Source organism: Uloborus diversus, chromosome 2, assembly GCF_026930045.1.
Source record: "Uloborus diversus isolate 005 chromosome 2, Udiv.v.3.1, whole genome shotgun sequence".
In the NCBI taxonomy this organism is placed as follows: domain Eukaryota; kingdom Metazoa; phylum Arthropoda; class Arachnida; order Araneae; family Uloboridae; genus Uloborus; species Uloborus diversus.
This window is the reverse complement of record NC_072732.1, coordinates 119,476,700-119,500,588: the sequence shown is the minus strand read 5'-3', so window position 1 is coordinate 119,500,588 and position 23,889 is coordinate 119,476,700. Positions and strand designations below refer to the sequence as shown.

Below are 23,889 nucleotides of genomic sequence, written 5' to 3'. Positions count from 1 at the left end.
TCTTTGTACCAATTAAAATCAGGTTGATTTTGCCACTCTTCGCCATACAATTAAGTTTAAAAGTTTGTCTACGTCTCTTTTCTTTTCAACTGATACTCCATGGCTAAGAGGAAGAGATTGTAAGACAACACTTTTCACAATGTGCATCTATTATTCCTTCCATCCCTAAATTAATAATAAAAATTTAGGTAAAAGCACACCGCTCTAAAATAAACAAACAAACCCCCCCCCCCCCCCCAACATAGTACCAAGCAAACAATAACATAACCTCTGAAACACTAGACACATTGGGAAATAACTGGGTCACGTGATCAGTAAGAACAGCTCTGATTGGTTGACTGGAGGAATCACTGTTTGACTGGAAACTGGCTCTGGAGGAAACACTTTTTGAATGAAACCTGAATTTTATAAATTGGTTTATACTGGGAAAAAATATGTTTTGGTTGAAAACAATAGCATATTTTTGTACCATTTAATGTTGAGTTCAAAGAAAAATCACTAACTCATTTTTTTTTATTTTTGGAGAAAACACTGTTTGAATGTTTGCTCTTCAGTTGTGTTCCTTCCGTTTTGGTTGTATTCGGGTGTATCTAAAGGGGTCTTTTGCCCCTTTTTGGGGGGAAATCATTGTTAATTTCGATGTAAACTCAAGTGGTCTTTTTTAATTTGGCGGGCACTTGGCGACATATCGCCAGTCTTTTGGTCGCCAAGTTTTGTCGCAAACTTGGCGACAACTTTGACATTTTTTTAGATCTGTTTTTATTTGGCCACTGTTGATGATATTTAGAGAGTAAACTATTGAATCAATTTAAAATTGCCAGTATTTGGGAAATTACATTAAATTGGAGTAAAAGGATGTCATGTGATGCACATATCAGCTCGTTTTTTTTTAAGAGTACGTTAAAATATGGTTACTAAAGCCAAGGTTTGTTTTCCAAAAACAGAAAATAAGAATTTTAGCATCAAAGAAAATGGTATGCACTAAATTTAATAACTAAAACATGAAAGAAAGAGTGAGATTGATAATAGTGTCTTACAAATTATTTTGAAAATCATATAGTTCATCAAAAAGGCAGATATGAAGCAAATTGTTAAGAAACTAACAGAAGATGCTCCAAAATCCAATCTCGATCCACGAATTTCTTCTAGGGCTCAGTATAATCTGGAAATTCACTTTCAACTTCAAACATTCGAAAACTTTCTCTCGTGGTTTAATTTAGTCTCCAACCGAAATGAAGTGAAATCACAGTATTGGAACGTATGAATGAGTTTACGTCGAAGTCTAACATTTAATCTGGAGGTGCAATCATCTGAATGTTATGAATTCTCCAGTCTAATAATCATCGCAGCGTTGATGGAGAAAGGCACTGCAACGTATTCATTTCGAACATAGGGAAACTAATTGATGCCCGTCACATGTTCGCAGATCATTCACCATTGCTTCCTCTTTCGGAATTGTTGATATTGTGCTCGCCTTTGGAAAGGATTTATGTAAATTTCGTGTTGATACATCGAAATAAAACTCGGAATTGAAATTTCAAAGTTAGGAAATGGTAAGTCACTACTGTTTGATAATTGCTGATGATTAAAATAAAATTTGTTTTCTACACTTTTGATGTAACGTAATTATAATTATAAGTCCATGCGTATTTGAAATGCTTTAATTACAAATGAATAACGTTTCTGAAGTGAAACTTTTTATGCGACGGCTTTGAAATTCTGATTCGCAACCTTTTTGTGTGACGGAAGTGACGTACCTGTTTTATAAGTTTCCAAAAACAATAAAAAATAATAGTAATTATAAAGTCAAAACGCTTCTGGTTTTTAATTACTACCGAAAACAATGAAACATAGTGGTAATAATTAAGTTAGTTTTGTTAATAAATTTAAATTTAACAAGTTAATTTCAAGACTGGACTTCAGTAACATATGTTTAGGGATTTTGGGCATTTTAAACTTTTCAATTTATGCAGGTTTTTAAAGACATATTTGATTTAAGTGAAGTAATCAGTTTAAAAGTGCAATCCAAATCGCTTAAGTTCAGCATTGAAATTAGTTTTAACTTTTGTTAGGTAATAATCGTTGTAATAAACTTCATTACTTTTTATTGTTTTTGGCAACAATTATAAAGCTTTGGACAATTTTGTTGTGAATATTCATATGCCAGGCTTAGAAAGAACATGAGCGAGGCGTGAGAGATAATGTGCGGATCAAGTGGAAATTCAGAAAGTAAAAACAAGAAAAGACACGTTTCACTGCTACCGTGTTTTTTAACGACACACATTTTTGTAGAGAGAAATGTTAGTTTCAGTTCGCCTAGTAATTGAGCATACTGATCATTTTAATACAAAAATAAATAGGTAATTGAAGGTTGGATAATAGTTAAACATTACAAGGCACGAGTGTCTAATGTGTGTCTTAGGAGAGTCATTTCCCAAATACTGGCAATTTTATTAGCAAAGACGAAAGTTGAGCAATTGATTTTAATTAAGGTTTCTGAAGAGTTGGAATTATAAAGGGCACTTTTGTTTATCTATAAATAATGTAATTATAAGTACTTATTGAATCATCTAGTGAAAGTCGACTCAAAAGTAGAAGGATCAAATTGGTTTTATTAACACTTTGTATAAGATGTACACTCATTAAATTCCAAAATTACTTTTAATTTGATTTTCAAATTTTTTTTTTACGAAAACAGTTTTAAAGTTTTGTCATCTTTTAACCAAATGTATAAAAAGAAACAAAACCCTCATATAAATCGTGTAAATCTCATAAGATATTTGGTTACTGTGAGATAATTTCTTTATTTCTCAAGCACCAAGAAGAATACATACTAAAGGGAGAAAAAATTTTATTTGTATGCTTTCCATAAATACAAAATTGTTTCAAGAAATTTCAAACTCACCATTGCTAAAAGAAATAATTTTTAAATTATCGATAAAAATGTAAAAATACTATTATCTGATGGAAATTTAAAACGTTTTTGATTTGAATGTTAATCTTTTTTTTTTAAACAAAGAAGCAAGAACCGACGAAATATATATATTTAAATCTTGCATGGCTCCAGAGTTATTCGTAGAATACTTCCCGCGGAAAGTTTAAAAAGAGGTTATAAAACAAGTAAAAATATTTCTCGCTTTACTCATGTCATCCCAGCTGAAACTGATTTTGTTTTGAATTATTTTGAAGCAGTTATTTTTTTTTTCTTAGGCAGGTGGTTTTAAAGTTTTAAAATAAGTATTTTTAAACTGACTTATTTAAGGGGGGGGGAGGGAAATAAACTTGGTTTTTTATTTGTTCGATGGACTGAGAATTATTAATAGTTTGGGCTGATTTTCATTTATCATCAGATTATACTGATGGTATTTTTTTTAAACAAAAGATTCAAATTTTTATTTATTCACTCTACAAGATTGAGTTAGAAGTATCAACGTTAGATCATGAAAGAGAAGGGTAAATATGCCATATAAAGCGAAATAGCCACAAAATCTATGAGGTAGGCCATCTACATTAATCACGGAGACCTGCGAGATCAAGCAACAGCCATTTCGATTTTTGAGAATCGGTTTCCAAAACGAAGTTTTAATCACATCATTTTTAACCTAAATCACTTACCAATCCAGACCTAATTAAATTCGTACTATGATACCTCCTCTGACGAGACTAATTTCAAACTGTGTTTCTGTATTGAAATTAAGAAAAATAATTAAACAATTAATAAAATATGTTTATTGACGTTTAGTATAAATCAATGCAAAAATATCGATGTTTTGATCAAACTGATACAAAAACGCAAAAGGAAAAAAAAAACTGCTTTTTTTTGTATTTAAATGAAACAAAAAAACAGGTTTTATTAATAAAACAAGTTTTATTTTATTTTTAGTATCGATCACAAAAAACACTTGACAGACATTGATTAAACGATATACAAAACGCAAAAATCAAACTGCGTTTTTTTTTAAATGGAATTATATTTTATTACTGAAACAAGTTTATTCAGTCTCAGTGTCAATGACTGAAATGATTGATCAAACGTATGCTGTTTTTTCTTTGATTTTTTTTGAGCAATCACGATTGTTTATTGCTTTTATTTGACTTTTTGATGTGCTATCATTTTATTTTCCCACCAGCACCCTTTGAAGCATCACCGTCGACCGGCTCCTCACGATGCTGCTCCTATAGCGAAAGCCATCTCCAGGTTGCGTCAATATCCTACATTTAAACGCATACATACACGCACCTACACAGACACAAGCATATACACCTACACACACACAAACACATACACACACGCATACATACAGACACCTACACATACACACCTACACACAACTACCCACACACTCATGCCTGCACACAGACACAAACACATATGCCTACACACACATACACATCCCCCCCCACAAACACTCATATACACAGCTACCCACACACTCATACCTGCACACAGACACAAATACATATGCCTACACACACATACACATAACCCAAACACACAAACACACATACCTCTCACACACACATAAACACACATGCCTACATACACACACACACTCGTGATTGCGAAAAGCATAATATGAATTCAAGATGTCAAAATTCAAATTTTTCTTTTTTTTTCTTTTTGGTGAAACGAATCTCGTCGTACAGACTTCTTAGTCGAAGCAACATGTTTTGACACTGAAAACGAAACTCAAGCACTGTTTTCTCAACTTAAAGTGGTTTCGTGGCAGCTATTCCAGCAGTCACAAAAATAATTCCGAAACTCATTTCTTCTTTTCTATATCAAGACGGCAATGTGTTTTTACGTTATGGACATTGTAGTAATTTACATCATGCAACAGTACGGTTCCTGGAAATTTTCTTTTTTGATTGTTAATTTCTTACCAACAAGAAAATTCGTTTTCGTTTTGTAGTATTTGGCGTATAATGATCATTTATGTATTATAAGGTGTCCAAAATAAGGAATAAATACAAATAGATAACTTTATAATTTCTCTTTCAAAATATGACTATTTTGTTTCCTGTAGATTTTCCCATGCGTTTTTGTTCTAAGCTGTTTTGTTTGTTGCCCATGATATCATTTAGAGAAAAACGGATCTTGCAGAGTATAGAAAGTATAATACCTTTGAAAAATTCTATAAATATTTTTTATAAGTTAGAAGTTGGCCTTCTGAAAAATTCACGTTATGGGGCATATCACGTTCTCGCCCCGAGTTTTTCAATTGAAACTTATTGCGAGATATTTTATTACTTTCAATTTTTAACTGAACACCACCAATTACAAAAACAAGAAATCTATCTTAAAATATCGCAGAAAGACGAGTAGTTTTCAACGTTTATTATTACTGGTAAGAAATATGAGTTACTAGATTTGTGATAATTTTTAAATTGCCTTAATATCCTCATTCGCTATCACATAAAATAAATTTGAAATGCCTTAAAAACATGAGTTGTTGCCTTTTTAAAATCACTCATTGTCAAGTTAAGTTTTATAAAAATAACAGAAAAGAAAGTATACAGAAAAGAAAGTTTGAAGTTAAATGAGATTTTGTAAATAGTTGTGAATGTCGAGAGTCGAGTTGAGAGAATTAAGGTACGAATGCTTCCACTCGACCTGCAGCATATTAATTTAATTCTTAAAGTGTGTCAACAGGAAATTTTGTTTTGAGAAGTGTAAGTGACGAGGTTTGTTTTCTTATGTGTTCTATGCAAAAGCCTTACCCAAAAGGGGCTGATCCAAAAGTGTGTTCTTCGGAGCAATATGGATAAAAGTTTAATTTTTCAGTTGAGCACATTAGAAAATTTTGCTCCTCAAACGAGCACAGAAAAAAAGTTAGTCGTCTTTATATAAATATCAAAGGAAATTAGTTAACCCAAAGAGCCTGAAATACCTGAACCTATTTAACAGTAAATTGTGTTTCTTTAGGGTTCGTTGTTGTTTCTAATCCTCTGATTGTCTGACGGAGTTACGCAAGATCCAGTAAATCATTGATCCTTAAGAAATCGAAAGAAGATATCCTTCTTTGGTCCTTAAGAAAGAAGAAGCATATAAGTCTTCTTTGGTAAGATCCAAGCAGTCCAGGATGTGTCTGGGTGAGGCCTGCCAAACCCTGCACTTGGAGCAGACCGCAAAAGCTTTTCTGTCCTCAAAGAATGAAAAAATCTTCGTATGTCCGCTTGCCACTCTAGAAATTGCCAATTTAGACGCTCTTTGACAGCTGAGATCGAAAGAAGAGCCCGATACGGGTGCATATCGGTGGTCGGAGGGAGGGATCTTCCATTCCTTTCATAAGTGACGATTAATTTTGAACTGGTTCACTGCAGTTTATTAGTATAAAAATGTTGTTAATAGTTTTTTTTTTTGCCAAAGGCGAGGCAATAACCAAATGGGGATCAAAAACACAGGAACACAAACATGAGAACATACAAAGAACAAAACAAAACTCAAAAACGAGAAAGATCGAAGTCATTGCCCAATAGATGCCTTGCATGCCATGTTTCGGCTCATAAGTTCGTTTAAATCATAAACTCGGCAGTAGGGAACATCATAAGCCCCTATTTTATATAAATATTTACCCATTGATAATTGTTCTAGAAAGTCATTGTAGTTGACGATTTCAAAAAGAAAAATGACACCGTGCTTTCAAAACTCTCCCACGACATCCATCAAAAGCTTTTTGATTACAACACTCAAAAATTGCATTTGTTCTTAAAGTCTTTGCATTTATGTTAGTTCTAAACAACATAATTGTCTAGTCATAACATGTTAGTCTAGTCTCTAAAAACTAAAGAAGAAATATAGACGGAATATTAAACTCGATTCGTACAAAGCTGTATACCACCTATTTATTTTTTTCTCAAAATTTTAATGTTTTAATTTTTTTTGGCTGCTATTATTTATTCTGTGAATATACAGATTACAATTGTGTTGCGTGTTAAAATCAATTAGTTATGTTTATTTCAGTTTTTAGTGTGGACAAATTGATAGAAAAAGCAATTTTGATTTTTGAAAGAATAATAACAATACTTATACTGAAAATGAATATAAAAATTGTAATCACAATGAAGAAAAAATCCGAAAGGTATTGCTTTTGAAGAACGGCACCTGTCACACCGTTTGAAAATGACCTTCTAAGTTGTCATTTACGCTGTTATGTAAAATCTCAAAGGCATCGCTTCAAATAAGCCCAAAACTGCGATTTTCCCCCTGGATTAAAAAAAAATAAATAACAACAATATTTTTATGGAAAGTTAATATAAAAATTATGCTCATAAGAAAGAAAAAAGTCCACATTGTATTGCTTTTGAAGAACGGCACTTGTAACACCTTTAGAAAATGACCCTATAAGTGGTTACGCTGTTACAGAAAATCTAAGGGCATCGCTTCAAATAAGCCAAAAACTGCGATTTCCCTCTAGGGAAAGCTCAAAAATCATGACATTAGGATCTAGACGCCTCGGGTCGCGAAAACGTCGAGTCTAATTGTCACGTCTTTTTTTTTCTTTCCGTTCTTTACCAACCAAAGTGATGAACCCGAAGCTCTCCACGACATCCATTTCCTTCCCCAAACAAGTCGTAAATTCTCTCGTTTAGAGGGGCTGCTTCGTATTTCTTTATTTATTTTCCAAATGTTCGTCTCTAGGATCACTTTAAGAATGATTTACGTGACAAATTTTGTTTTTGATGTATTTTTATCTTCCGTTGCTTGCTCCTTCCAGAAGTAGTGTTCAAAGATTTACCGGATTGTAATTCACGAGTGGTCTTGATCGAGTGAAGTGTTTTTCGATACGGTTTCAAGATAGATTGCAAACAAGATTTTCAAGACGTAGGAATTGATTAATGTTCTGTAAAAATATTAGCGAATTTCCTTTTTTCACCTGCATTGATCTGTCTTATCAAATTTTTGAAAGACATGTGTGAAACGTATTGTGATTGGCTGTTTGTGGCTGTGATTGATTCAACAAAGAGCTATTAATGTATATCTTGTGTAAAATTAATGTGTGATTGACATCCGATTGAATCCAATTTCTTTAAGCCAATTATCATATAGTTGTTGATAAATTTACAATATGTTAACGAGAAATCAAAGTTTAAAAGTGTTAGAGGGTAGTTAGTGGTCGGCTGGCTAATTTAGAAGCACTTTTAACTTAAATTAAAAAAAATATTTTTGTCAGAAATTTAATCTTTATTCTTTAAAACATTATGAGGTTGTGTGTGCGTGTTTGACTAAAACCCCCTTTTTTTTCATCATTTTAGATTCCTTTAAACTGAACATAACTGGAACAAGCAAAGGTGCAACATGTATCTTTTGTGTCTCATTTCAAGATTCAAGATTCAATATCCAAAATATTTATCATCATATTTTTTGAATAAAATTGAGGTATGTATTAATACTGGGATTTAGATTAACATTACTATTTTTGACCTGCTATTTGTTTCCATTGAAATATTTTATCTATCAAACTCATGCCATCGTTAAAAACTCCAACAATTTCAATGCAATTTCATAGTATGTGAAAAATACTAACAATTAAGATTAAATACTATTCAACATCTAAGTCTATTACTTGCAAAATAAAAATCTTCATTTGTTACATGTATTCTTCTGATGTCATATAATTTACGATACAGTACACTGTAAGCCACAGTGTGATCACATTTCAAGTTTTCTACACAAAGTTTGCCATGGACATAGTACATAAAACGGAGCTGAGCCCATATAAACTAAATACTGAAATGCAAAAAAAAACAAAAAAAACATGAGTGTAGTCCTAGGAAATAATACATATCTGTTTTTTGCATGTAATTTCTAAGCAAGTTTTTGACAGTTAATTTTATGACAAAAAATGAGCCTTGTATTCCAATAAATTCGTTACGAGAGAAATCCCGTTACAGAAAATACCAATACAACGAAATATCCATTTCAACGAAATACATTTTCAGTCTCGTTTTAATTTCCATTACATTGCTTCAATTTCATTACAACGGAATTCCCGTTGCAACGAACAAAATTTTCAGACCTTTGAAGTTCGTTGCAACGGGATATAAATGTATTTTCTTAGCAGATACTCATTATTACTTTCTTTTACAAAAAATGAAGTATTGTATTCGTGAAAAATTTTCACTCAAAAATCAACCATAATTTTTATTTTGCTCACCTCCGAATGAATGTTAAGTTTCTTTTTCGACTTGATCACACGTGGATAAGTGCCTAGGAACGTATAGACATGCGAAATATCACTTTTGACGATTCCCGAGTTAGTTACAACGAGTTTTCTCGTGATGTCTGTATGTACGTATGTATGTATGTGAGTATGTGCGGATGTGCGTATGTATGTCGCATAACTAAGGAACAGTATGTCCTAGAAAGTTGAAATTTGGTACTTAGACTATTAGTGGGGTCTAGTTGTGCACGTTTCCTTTTGGTTGCATTCGGGTATTTTTAAGGAGGTCTTTTGCTCCTTTTTGGGGGGAAATCATTGTTAATTTTGATGTAAACTCAAGTGGTGTTACAATTTGGCGGACACTTGGCGATATATCGCCAGTCTTTTGGTCGCCAAGTTTTGTCGCCATTTTTTTTTCAATCTGGTTTCAGTTTGGCCACTGTTGGTGATATTTAGAAGGTAGACCATTGAATCACATTAAAATTACCAATAATGGGAAAATGACATTAAATTGGAGTAAAAGGAAGTCATGTGAGGCACAGCTCGTTTTTTGTATGTTTTCATTGTGAATGCCCCTTACACAGACTGTCCCTCAATGCGATTAGATCCCAAATTGTATTTGAAAATATCTGAAGGGCCATTCCACCTTCATGTGCGGGACAATTCGACTCGATAATTCCATCTACATTTTGTTATAAGTCTTAACAAGTAATACACATGTGCTTATCTTAACATTTAATACAAATATACTCCTGACACAGTATGATTTTTTAAAAATAACTTCGTTGCTAAAATTTGATTTATTTACATGTGTCAAGTGCAGAACAACCAAAGTCAACTAATCGTAGTTTGATGCATGCATTACTCAATAATTTTGCTTTGTTAATGTAGCAATGACAAAACAAATTATAAGTTTTGAAAGCTTAGGCTAAAGGAAGCATATCTCATTTGTTGAAAAATAATAATTATTTGCATAAATCGCTGAAAAGCGGTATGTATATAGCTGTACCACTGAAAACCGTCATTTTGTTTCGAACGTGAAAATTCCCACATTTCATAAAAACGAAATAATTTCAAAAAGTAATGACGATTTTTTTTCCTGAGGAAATCCCACATACGTCTGGGAATTCTTAATCAACAAATTTTGTCCATTACCCTTTTAAATTGTTATTCTTTCAAAATTGTATGAAACGTCACGTGCGGGCTAAAATGGCCGTTTTTCCGTGGAATGGCCATTACAGGAAGACGTGCAGAGCTGCAAGCATGAAGAACTGCAAGCATTTAGCATTATTGACAATAATTGGACGCTTTTGTATCACACTGCAACTACTTTTAACAGAAAAAACGAGCTGATGTGTGCATCACAGGACTTCCTTTTACACCAATTTAATATTATTTCCCCATTGTTGGCAATTTTAATGTGATTCACTAGTTAAATCTGTAAATATACCAACAGTGGCCAAATTAAAACCAGATTTAAAATTAAAAATGAAAAAACGCCTGATTTGTCAGCAAGTTGGAGACAAAACTTGGCGACCTAAAGACTGGCGATATATCGTCAAGTGTCTCTCCAAATTATAACACCACTTGAGTTTGCATCGAAATTAACAATGATTTCCTCCAAAAATGTGCAAAAGACTCCTTCAGAAACACCCGAAGGCAACCAAAAGGGGAGGTGCACAACTAGACCCCACTAGGAGTCTACGTACCAAATTTAAACTTTCTAGTACGTACCGTTCTTGAGTTATGCGACATACATACGCACATACATATGTACATACAGACGTCATGAGAAAAGTCGTTGGAATTAACTTGGGGATTGTCAAAATGGATATTTCGTGTGTCTATACGTTTTTAGGCACTTATCCACGTGTGGTTGGGTTGAAAAAAAAACTCAACATTCATTCAGGGGTGAGCAAAATGAAAATTAAGATTGATTTTTGAGTGAAAATTTTTTCGCGAATACAATACTCTCTTTTTTGTAAAAGGAGGTAAAATTTGAAAAATTTGGTTATTAGTGCATACTTGTAAGCTTTTTCATCTTGGTCGTTAAAGTGTATGTGCGGTAGACCAGGGTACATTTACGAGGATTTTTTTTAATGAATTTTCCAATTTTTATGTTTGAACTAAGGAAATCTTAGACATGGTGATTTTATGATGCAGTAAATGGAGTCAAAATTGTTATATTCAATTGTTGCTCAGTTTGTGTTTTTAACAGTTAAAATAATTACTTTTGAGTGTAAGTCGTTATCGTAAACTTGACCCAGACACGGGGCACGTTTACGCATATTTTTCTTTGACATCTAACGTGGTTCTGTTAGTGTTTAGATTATAATGTTTTACCATCGTTAAAATAAAGCAAATTTATTGCAGAATGAATAGTGTATACAGTAAAAGCTGAATGGGCATGAAGACATCTCTATATGATTGTAACCAATAAGACATGAATTTGTTACTCAATTATAAAACAAATGGTGATTTTCAAAACTAAATAACCTGAAAATACTAAAAAGGTTTTAGACAGTTTGGAGCGAAAAAAGTACACTGTAAGAACGTGCGTAAAGGTGCTTCGACGTCAACGCGTAAACTTGCCCCGTTGCCAAGTTTGGATTTATTTTTAACGAGGAAAAAATTAATATTTCAGTTTATACAAGAAAAATTCCCAAAAAAAGGATAAAATTCTGCAAATTTTTTATACATTTGTTCATTCTTAACTAAGTATTATTAATTCACAATAAGCTTCCAAACGTTCAATACTAAACTTACTCAACTTGGTAGAAAACAGATGATTTTTTCTGCATGTTAGACCAAAGCTCGACTGATGCTCAAAAACTTGTGAGAATATGTGCTAGAGAGCAGCATCAATCTGTCATGACTGTTGGCTCTCAAGTTATAATTCGTTTTGGAAAAAAAGGTACACGTGCCCCTTGCATAAACGTGTCCCGGTCTACCCTACTGTTTTCAATGTTTACATACTCATTAACTCACATTGTGTTGCAATACTACTGCCGAAGTTGACGCAATCTACGTTTCTAAGTTTTTTACTTGTAGTTATTTAACTTAATTTTTTCTTGTGCAATATCCAAAATTTATTCGCGCAACATTGAGCTTTTAAAAGAAAATATCATCTAATTCCTAAATTTTTACTTCCTTTTACAAAAAAAGAAGTATTGTTTTCGCGAAAAAAATTTCACTCAAAAATCGACCTTAATTTCAATTTTGCTCGACCCCGAAATGAATGTTGAGTTTTTTTTTTCGACTCGACCGCACGTGGATAAGTGCCTAAGAACGTATAGACACGCGAAATATCCATTTTGACGATTCCCGAGTTAGTTACAACGAGTTTTCTCGTGACGTCTGTATGCACGTATGTATGTATGTGCGTATGTACATATAAGCGGATGTGCGTACGTGCGGATGTGCCGATGTGCATATGTATGTCGCATAACTCAAGGGCGATATGTCCTAGAAAGTTGAAATTTAGTACCTAGACTCCTAGAGGGGTCTAGTTGTGCACCTCCCCTTTTGGTCTTTTGGTTGCATTCGAGTGTTTCTAAGGGGGTCTTTTGCCCCTTTTTGGGGGGAAATCATTGTTAATTTTGATGTAAACTCAAGTGGTGTTACAATTTGGCGGACACTTGGCGATATATTGTCAGTCTTTTGGTCGCGAAGTTTTGTCACCAACTTGGAGATAAATTTGGCAATTGTTTTAATCTTTTTTTAAATCTGGTTTCAATTTGGCCACTGTTGGTGATATTTAGAGAGTAAACTATTGAATCACATTAAAATTACCAATAATGGGAAAATTACATTAAGTTCGAGTAAAAGGAAGTCATTCGAGGCACACATTAACTCGTTTCATATTTAACTTACAGCAATCTAACTTTTTTCTCCATTTCCTACTGCACTTCAGTTCAATTCAATTAAATTTTAAAGTTATTTAGAAACAATATTTAAGTAATATTTTTTGGCTCAGGACGTAACTCATGACATAACGTCCGTTACTAAGCCAACAATTTCCAATTAACCATTGTTTTTGGAAATCTTTTAAATTGGATTGTATTATATAAGAGTGGAGTTCATGCTCTTTATAAAGATTGCGCAATGAATTAAGAATCTGACTTATTCGGACTTTTTGTAGAGTGTTTTGTTCAATACTTTAATCATCTGATAAAAATGAATTTTCCATAAGTGCTGTAGCCAAAACGTAAATAACAGAATATACATTCATAGCTTTAATGGGATACTGTAACCAATTTCAATTTTAAGTATCTTTAAGGAAGAAACTATCTCTAATCAGAAATATGAAAATTAGATTGCTATTACAGTTTAAGAAATTCATTGTAGTGCGTGAAAAAATATGCATTAATATCAATATTTTTTGTCAACGAAAGTTGAACTAAATTATATAAACGCTGATAATTATCCTCATATATATATATATAAGAGCGAATGATCGAGTAACGCTGACGTCATCAACAATACAAGTCGCGTCATGGCATGATAAGTGGAAAATATTTTTTGAAAATTTTTTACATGAAGGGAAACACTTTATTTCGACAAGACTGAACTGGATCCGATAACTTAACTTTTCTACTGGTAAGACTGTCATTTTAGGAGATTAAGGAGACGCAAAACTGGTCCACAATGAACGCTATCTATTGGAGTTTATTGTTAATCCTCTGAAGTTAGAGTTAAAGTTTTTACTATCAAAACGCTGATGCTAAAATCGAATACGTAAATATTTATGTAAGATGTTTTTAAAATTATTGTCAGCATTTTGTTGTTTTAAATTTATTTCAATACGATAATCAGTTTAAACCCTTCCCACAATAATAGAGGCATTACTTTCTTTGTAAGTTTCAGAATCACTGAAAATTTTTTCTTTGGAAATTCAAAAAAGTGGATTATGAGATTAATAGTTTCCAATCAGATTATCTTAACGCTGTCGGCATATTTGTCGAATGAAAATACATTTTTACATAAGCTTGAACCAAAGTTCTAAAATCTCTGTCGAAAAGAAGCTTATGTTTTGAATTTAATTTAATCTTGTAATGTCATGGGAGTGCTATACAACGATACAATTTCTCTTCTGTTGTTGTAATGACAGTCGTATTTTTATTGAAAACTCACTAGAAGTTAAATTAGAACTAGAAGCTAAATTAGTTTCATACTTGTTACATAGTGATGAAAAGAAAATACATTATATAAAACCGTTGCCTGAGAAAATTCGAAATAAGATAAAGCTACAAATTTCAGTAGTGATGCGATACGTTTGCACTGTTAAATTAGGAATACATTTTCTTTCGCAAGAAAGATTCAATTTGGCAGTGCGACAATTCAGAAGGAAAATTCCCAGCTTATAGTGTTCAAAAATATTTGTATAGATATGGACGCAGTTTCTTCTTTGAAGTTTTAATTTTCTTTTAGAAAATTCATGCTTAAACAAGATGTATAGTTTTTAAATGTAGTGTGTTTTAAATGATGTTTATAATGGTGTCTTTGAGTTTTTGTTACTGAGTTATGAAGGAAAAAATAGTTATTCAGAGAATTTTTTAAAAAGCTATTTTATTTATTTATTTTTGTGGAGAAGGTGAAGCTTTGTTAGAAGTTGGTCTCTTTCAGCCAGAAGAACAAGTGGCCAAGGGAAATGGGCGCACCTATTAGTTTTCAGGGATGTCAGCTTTTGCAGAAGTTTGTTAGCCTCGTAATTAAGCAGAGTTACATCCAAATAAGCTCCACACGTTCATTGAATTTTTACTTTTTCCTCTCATTCAGATAGACTCGTCTTAACTGGACGTTTTTTAATTCTATATAGTCCGTGGGCAGAGAGTACATTTAATATTTACAAGAGTATTTATATAAGCAATGACAGACCAAAATATTTTCACACACCCAGACGAAACAAACAAGTATAATTTCAGCAATCAGTTTTCAAGTTGACAATAGCGCTCACACGAACCCGAGGATTATGTGAATAAGAGGCACAAGCAGGCAGAATTATCGTCATGTTCACAATTCAAAATCCCCCCCCCCCCCCCGATATTTTTCGTCATTTTCAGCGTAATGCTGTTTTTAGTTTTTTCTGTAGTCTATTTGGGTTAACTTAAGGTCTTTATAGTAATTCTAGGGATCTAAACAATGACACCTTAGCCAAAGTCCCAGTCAATTTTGGTTTTACGCTACAGTGGTTTTAATTTTTGCACAACCTTAAATTTAAACAAACTGTATATTCGCTCACACAAATCCAATGACGCCGCATAAGAAACAAATGCCGTCTGACAAATACGTTCCTTCTCTTTTCATCCATTGCAAACACAGACATTATTAATGTGTTTTAGTCGCATTATTAGTCACGCAATTCAGTTTAGCACTGCAATATTAGTTTATTTATTTGCAAAATGTATGACAATATTTTATTAACCACAATTAGTCTGGCCGGCTATCTCTGTCGGAACAAGAAAATAGAGGTTTCCCCGTTAAAATGTGTTTTGTTATTTGCTACTTCGTTATTTGCTGTTGAAGATAAAAACTTTTTACTGCAAAAACCGGACTAATTTAATTCTTCTGTTTTTGTTACGAAAAATTTGAAGGTAAGTTTTAATGTAAAAAAGAAGGGTTCTTTTATTTGGAAAAAGTTTGTTTTACTGTCTGTTTTCTATGTCACTCTTACAACAATTTTCGATGAACTAGTTCGGTTAAAGAAAAACAAAAAATCTTTTTTATTTTATTCCTTTTTCTATTTTTTTACAAACATATCGGATAGAACAAATTATTACCATAGATTTAATCAATATTTTTAAATGTAAATAATGTATTTCATGTTAACGGAAATGAGACTGATTATTTTTTTTCTTATAAGCCTTATAATTTATAGATAGATTAATTTTTGTTTAAAGTTGATTTATAATTCAATTAATGCAGAGGCAGTAAGTTAACCATTGATTCACTTTTAAGTATCTAATGCAAAAAAATAATGCCACATTTTTATTTAAAAAATTAAAATTTCGTCATTTAGATGCTTTTCAACACCCAAAATAAATCTTTTAATATCCTTTTGAAAACAAAGGTCCATTAAGAATTGTCTTAGGCAACACTATTTCCTCCATACCGATTAAATGTTTGAACAAAGCCATTTCCCCCAAAGCTGATAACTGATGCCACTTTAGAATCAGTGTGGGTGATATTGTCTTCGGACTAAACATCCGTCGTGCAATTTAAAACCTTATCTCCTGCAATATTTCCTTTTTCCTCCACAAAATTAATTTCCTTTCTCACTAAAAGAAAGAGTTTGATTGCAATTCGTAGAATGAAGCCCGTCCTGTGATGCACGGAAGTCGTTCCGCAATTAATTCTTGCACCTTCATGATAAAATAAGAAGTAAGATGGTACATAAGAATGTCAGAGACAGTTATGCACACTTTTTGCAAAGCAATTTTGAGCTGTATCGCTGAGTAAATTCAAAGTTATCTATAGATGAATGACAAGATTTTACTTTGAAAAATTAATTTATGTTATTGTTCTCTTCTATAAAATATTTATAGGAAAACGCACTAAACGTTAAGAAGTAAGATCCAAAATTCTGCACGATTGGTTTGAAATAAACAAAACATTGCACAATGTCATAGCAGAAGCGATTTTACCACGATTGCCGGAACTCAGTATTTTTAATTCTGAGAGTAAGAACGACCTCCCAGGTTCTAAGAAAAGGGTTTCCACTGACAAATTTGGCAGCAAAGTTCTTGTTCAAGCGGGAATTTTTCAGCGTGACGATAGAGGGACAATTAATTCCACTATGTATCTCTATGGCCACCGACAGAAACATTTTTTGCCATTTGTACAAGAAAACAAAGGCTCTGTACGCTTCTGGCCTAATTTACCTGTTTCACATTTCTCAAAATAGGAATTTTTTTTAAAGCTAAAATGACTGAAAGGAAATCCAATCATCCTATTTCCAAGGATTTTCGCCCATTGTATGTTTTTGGGTTCTTGCTAAACACATGCTTGTTAAATGGGTGGGGGGGGGAGGCTTAACACTTCGCAACTTTCAGAGAATTATGGTTGTAAGTTAAAAAAATAATAAATAAAACTAACTGCGAAAAAATGATGTGTGACTTTTTCCTTATCAAGCAAAATGTACGACTATTTACTTAAAAATATTTCATAAAATCAATTTTTTTTTAAATTTTATAAAACAAGCCTATCATCTTAACAAGAACATTTTTTATTCGTAATTATCTGCGATTTTATGCGTTATTTTCCTTTAAAAATGTTCAAACCTATTTGGAAAAATATTTACTTTCCTGCACAAACGCAGACGTGATTAAAATAAAATACTGCTCATAACAGTTAATATTCGTACATACATAGTACAGGTTTAAAAAAAAACATTAGTTTGGAATTGTTTTTATGTAATTTACATGTTAATATTAAATATCAATTTAAATGATGAAATTAGTAAAAAAAAAGTGGTTTCGACGAAAACAGGGTATTTTTGAAACTAATTTACCAAAAAATAAATAAATAAATAAATAATAATTATAATAAATAAATTAACAGTAATAAAGCGAAGCAAACGTAAAAAAATATCTGATGGAGACCCAATACTACTTCCTCTCAAAAGTAGTAAAAAAGAGATGATTTTTAGTAACTCGAAAAAAAATAGGCTTGTGTATTCATGCACGCACCTCACTAAAAGTAATACTTGTTAATGCGTGACTTTTTGGACACATTCCTACAACTATAAAAAAGGGGTAAACATACGGAATGTCACTTTCAAATGCGAAAAAAAAAAGACTTTTTTTTTGGCGATAAAAAAAAGAAAAAAAGCGGAAACTACGTATAAAACATGTATAAATAAATAAAATGACATGATAGTGTATTAAACTGAGCACAAAAATATTTTTATCCGTCAGATAGTTTGCCACAAATCAGAAGAGAAAAATCTATTACAGAGGTTAATTTTCCAAGTATGTATTGACGTTGAATAAATGGATATCTCCCTAAATATTACTGATAGTATCCAAGTGACCATAGACTCTAAACCTCAGGTTTGCTTTTTAATCTGGCGATGTATTGATATGTTAGTGACAGAACATTAACGACCAGACGCTTGGCGATATTTAGCCAGGATGTCTCGAATTTATAAGATTTAATTAGTTTAATCTGCATTGAAGTTAGCAGCTATTTTCCTGAAATAACGTGCTAGCATCACTTTAGGTGACTCCGAATGCAACTAAAAGCGGTGATGCACAACTAGACCATTCTTAGTTCTACATACACAATTTAAACCTTCTGCGACATACTGTTTCTGAGATATGCGAGATAAGTACGTACATTCGAACGTACATGCACACGTTGTTAGGAAATTCGTAATAATGAACTCGGGAATGGTCGAAATGGATATTTTGGTTGTCTTTATATTCGTAGGTATATATGCACTCACGGGCGTACCAATGAAACTGATTGACATTTATTCGGGTTTAAGAAAAATGGAAATTGAGGCCGAAATTTGAGAGCATTTTTTTTCGCGAATACATTGTTTCATGTACTTTGTACTAGGAATTTAAAAGTGTTATATTTCTCAACTATAGACCCCTTGATAAATTTAAGGAATATGTAAAGGATATTTAAAGTCAAATCAGTCCTCAAAATCCACTAGAAAAATCTTTTTGAAATTAAAGAAAATTGTTCGTGTTTCATAAATGTAAGGGATTTTTCATATGTAAATAAGTACGAGCATGTTTCCAAATCTCGTATTTTAGTTCCACTAGTTTCCTCCTTTCGTTCTTCAAATATTTCAAATACGTATTACACAAAATTCAACTAAATCATGGCTTAATTATTATGTGTTTGAGATTTAAATGAAATGCACTAAAGAGGACACAAAAACGCAATAAAAAAATCATTTCTGACAAATTGAAAAATTTAATGTTTATTCAATCAAAGATTGCAGCCAGGCAATTACTATGTGTTTCTCACAGTTGTAATTTTTAATAAATTACTTGACATGTTAAGGGCATATCAGCTTGAAAGGATACTAAGTATATTTCTTAATGGTAAAAATATATACCTATATAGTAGAGAAAATCTAGGGAATGAGTGCATACCAATAAAACTGTGATTTTTTAAGAAACAGCACTGTCTGGTGCTTGAAAAGGAAACCCTTCAAAAACCTGAATGAAAAAAAAATTAAAAATTACCCTTTTAGATTTTTTTTACATGCATGAACCAAATGCTTGATAAAAATGTGCCGGGCACGTTCAAAAGAGATGCTGTTTTGTGAATACAGTGATGATGTTCCTGGAATATCAATTACGAATTTGATATTGACAATACAAGGCAGATCTGCTGATTAATGGTTGGGCGCCCATAACATGTCATTTATCCTCATTAATATTTTGTATAATGCATTCTCTGGTCTCTAACATTAGCAATAATGTCATGTTTGTAACAGGAAATATTTTTGTGTGTTACGACAAAGACTTCCCTACATGAAACTAAAATTGTTAAAAAAGTCATTTCATTAGATTATGAAAAAAATAAATAAATAAATAAAAAATTGCCTTTGAATTTGAAAGAAATATTTATAGTTTAATGATAAAAAAGAGCACTTTTCATATTGCCTTAACATAATCATTATTAAGAGATGAAGTACATCCTAACAAGCAAAAAAAACTCCACTTTCTTATAATAAATTCCTAAAAATACGTTATTTTTGCAAAAGAAATTCAAAAAAGCCATACCTTTGTTAACTTGTTTTGCAAACACATTCATGCACGTAAATCATAAAATATGTCTTGTACTAAAAATGAGAACAACATTTTTTTTTTCTTTGATATGATAGAATAGTTTCTTAAATAAAAAAAATCTTAGTTTTTCGAAAAATGAAATGGAAATGTAAAGTTTTGCTCTTTTTTTTTCAATTTTACTTTCTGCAAGAAAAAAAAAAACCTTTTTTTTTTACAATAACAAAAAAAAAAAATGAAATGATCTTTCGCGAAAAAGAGAAGTTTTAACAGGATTTATTAGAACGGGGGAGAAAAAGTAACGATGATTTTTAGAAGATAATTAAAACCAATGAAATCTTATCTGTTCTTTTTTTTCAACACTGGAAGATCTATAATCTCGTCATTACTCAAGAAAAATTGAACTTGATAAAAAAAAAATGTAGTCTCTTTTTGTCTATCTGCGTTTTATTTATAGTTTTTTTAAAACTTTGATTACACTACTAAATAAACAAATAAAAATATATTCGCAATCATTAGAAAACAAATAACTTGAGTTAGATACTATAAAATATATAATTCATATTTATAATTAGTTTTAAGCATGAATGGAGCAAGCAAACTAATAAATTGAATTAAAAACCTCTTATTTTTAGTGTAAATTTAAATTTCCTATCAATAATTAAATGTAAAGAAACACGTTGAAAATTTATTATTAAGACGACTTGTGTTCTTTTCAATTTTGCTTTAAAAAATTTATTTTTTAGTATATCTAACCTTTAACGTGTTATCTTAGTAACAAAGATATTGTTGGTAATACGAGCTACAATTTTACTTGATGCCCACAGTTAACAAAAATAGTTTCTAGCAATACTAGCTATTCTTTTACACCTTGATACATATTCATGTTGTTAATTATGAGTCGATAAAAGTAACAGAATAATATTACTGTAATTGAACATTTTAATGAAAATAAAATTGTCAAAGGAAAATAATAATAATATTAAGAGTAATAATATTTTTTTTTACGATCTATAGTGTTAAGTAATAATTAGCTACTGCTTAGCCTCAAAAACTTATAACCATAACTGAAGCCGATAATAATAAAAAAACTCATGCATGTCATTAAAAAAAAAGTATACATTGCTCGCAAATGCACACAGAAGAAAGAAAAAAAATCTGTATTTGATATATGTTAAGTATTTTTTTTTCCTTTCTTTTCTTTCTTTATTTTTTTGTTTGGTCGTCTACAAATAATAGATCAGATCATTTTATACTGACATTAATTAGTCGGTATAGTAAAAGAATAATCTAATGTATTAGTACTAGTTACTAAACAAATGAGTGTTTGCAGGGTTTTTCGCACTATTCCGACAACCGAATTGCTGCGTCATTCAGGATGTCACGGGCAAAAGGCTAGAACTCTCCGCATTTAATTTCAATATTAAGTGATTTCTGAGATCACGTCAGTATAAGGTGACATGCCATCTCCGGTTACCACGACTTTTCCTTCCTTTCAGACAGGATAGAATTTTCCTTTAATTCTAAGAATCTTCTGCTAACCTAATGAAACCATCTGGGAAAGTTTACTGTATAAGAAGATCCGACAAGATATGTTCTTTTTGAATTAAAGCAGGATGGGTTTAGAAAGGATTGCTGGAAATAAGGCATATATATTGACTGTTCAAACTGAAATCGAATGGTAATTGTAAACTTTCTCGATAAATTCATTCTTGTAAAATAGATATGCAGGGGTTCCGTTTTAACATGCAAGACCTTTATTTCCGCTTTCGTTAATCCTAGATAAATACTTCCAATTGCATAAAAATCAAAATCAGATGCAGAGTTAAAATATTGAAAGTTTAAAGCAAAAACAAAAATGAGTCAAAAGATACGAAATTTAACTTTTTATACGCGCCCTAGATCCCCCTAACTAATATTTAGAGGAATAATCTCCATCGAAAATTATTAATAACACAAAAAATTTGACATTTGTGCGACCAATACTCAAAGAGATTTTCCAGTTTAAAGTTTCAAGGACCGTACAGAAGATGAGATTGGAACTTATCGCTCTTTCAGAAGAATGACGGTCGTCAAAAAAAAAAAAAAAAAGGTATTTATATTTTTCATTGCTATTCAAAAAAAAAAAAAAAATATGCAAATGTTATGCGTTATACGCATAAACACATTAAAAAACCTCGAATAATTTGAAAAATCACACTCTATGCACATATGCAATTTTAAACACTTGTTAATCACTATATATTCCCCCAAAAGGTATTACTGACGGCGAGTGAAAAGTTGTGTAAGTCACAAAACGCTGCGTTTCATATCTCGGTGAATACTGGTCGTACTAATTTCAAACTTGTGGTGTTGGAATTATTTTTCAATGGAGATTATTTCTCTAAATATAAGTTAGAGTATTTGGGGCCCGTATGGAAAGTTTAATTTTTTATTTTTGGACTCATTTTTATTTTTACCTTAAACTTTCAATATCTTAACTCTGCATCTGATTTTGAACACTTTCGCAATTAGAAGAATACATCTAGGACTAACGGTTGAGAAAATAAAGGTCTTGCAGGTTAAAACGGAACACCCTGAATAGTCCAGATCCTTTAGACCAACTATGTGATAAAAATATCTTATAACGTTATTTTCTCCCTGTTTAATAGCAGTTGCATCAAAATGTGATTTGAAATTTTAGCATACATTTTTGATTTTGCCATCTAATATAATTAAAAACTGAGCGTATGTATCTATGCATGTATGTATGTATGTATCTCCAAGTTTCTTCTCCCGAACGACAGTGAACTGACCAGCGAACCAGGTATCGATGGATCCGCAATCTTCTCGTCTTTATGTTTGGCCATTTAAAACAATACGCCGATAATAATTAGCGGAGATATCACGTAAAAACTATTAATTATGACGCTTAGATTTCGACATAAAATCCATATTTTTCGAAGGCTTTCCTCCATTCAAATTAATATTCAGTGCTTCATCTCAACTTTCCGCAACAATGCTTTTATTAAAATTTATAGCGTGAAGGAAATCATATTGAAAAGTAATATCTGTGGCAATTTTTTTTTCGAATATGAACAAATAAAGTTCTGGTTTTTGTTTTAAGGCTTTTTCAGTAATCGGGAGATTTAAAATGTTTATTTTTTTGGTTATTATTCAGCAATCTGCCGCAAGATTTTACTGATTTTTTTTTTTTTTGTTCAAGCCTGAGTGTTGAACACGAATCACTTGACACAACTTTTTTTTCCAGGTCGGTCGTGCAAAACCGGGCGACGCAGCTATTACTGTTCATTTTTAGTTCTTAAGATTTTTGAGTAGAAAAGCTACTACTTACGATTACGTAACGTTGGGTAAGAAAGTTATAAAATATGTTCCGATATTCCTCTTTTAGACATACGCATCATTACCAAGCATTTGTACATATTCTCATCTGTAAATATACATTCAAATTCATTTTTTTGTTTTCAGTACTCAACAATCATATTGCGATGTATTTCCGCCAAGGTAGGAAATAATAATTTCATATTATAAAAAATGACTTTTCTTGAGTTCTAAAGAGGTATATTGCAAAGTGTTTTCGCCAAGACAGACAGTCATTTTGTCGCCAAAGTGATATATTTTGCTGAAAACAAATGCATGTGTCTGGTACAAACTGCTTTTTACACCTTAAAAGGATTAATTTATTGTCTTGCATTAAACAAATGCAATATAATTAAGGATTGAATCGCAACCGTTTTGGAAAATGTAAATCTCCTTAAAAAAAAAAAAAAAAAGGTTGCTAAGTTTGTCTTGCACCACATTCATAGTTATTGACGGAAATTTCTTTACAAGAGCAGAACAATCCTATTATTTAAGCGCTTTAAAGAAGGGAAGGTCTTCAGCTTACGTTTATATTACACTTAAAAAAAAAAATACGTATACACATACAGGGTGTTCCGTTTTAACCTGCAAAAACCTCTATTTTCACAACCGTTAAT

At 31.7% G+C, this 23,889-nt stretch overlaps 1 protein-coding gene across 1 annotated transcript in view; it reads left to right on the top strand.

The window, feature by feature from the left end:
• The window catches only part of LOC129217283 (probable G-protein coupled receptor No9), a 147,688-nt gene that overhangs the window by 69,108 nt on the left and 54,691 nt on the right, over positions 1-23,889 (top strand). Inside the window, exon 2 of the mRNA XM_054851556.1 lies at positions 8,257-8,380. The gene's annotated coding sequence lies outside the window, so the exon portion shown is untranslated. The remainder of the gene's footprint in view (positions 1-8,256; positions 8,381-23,889) is intronic.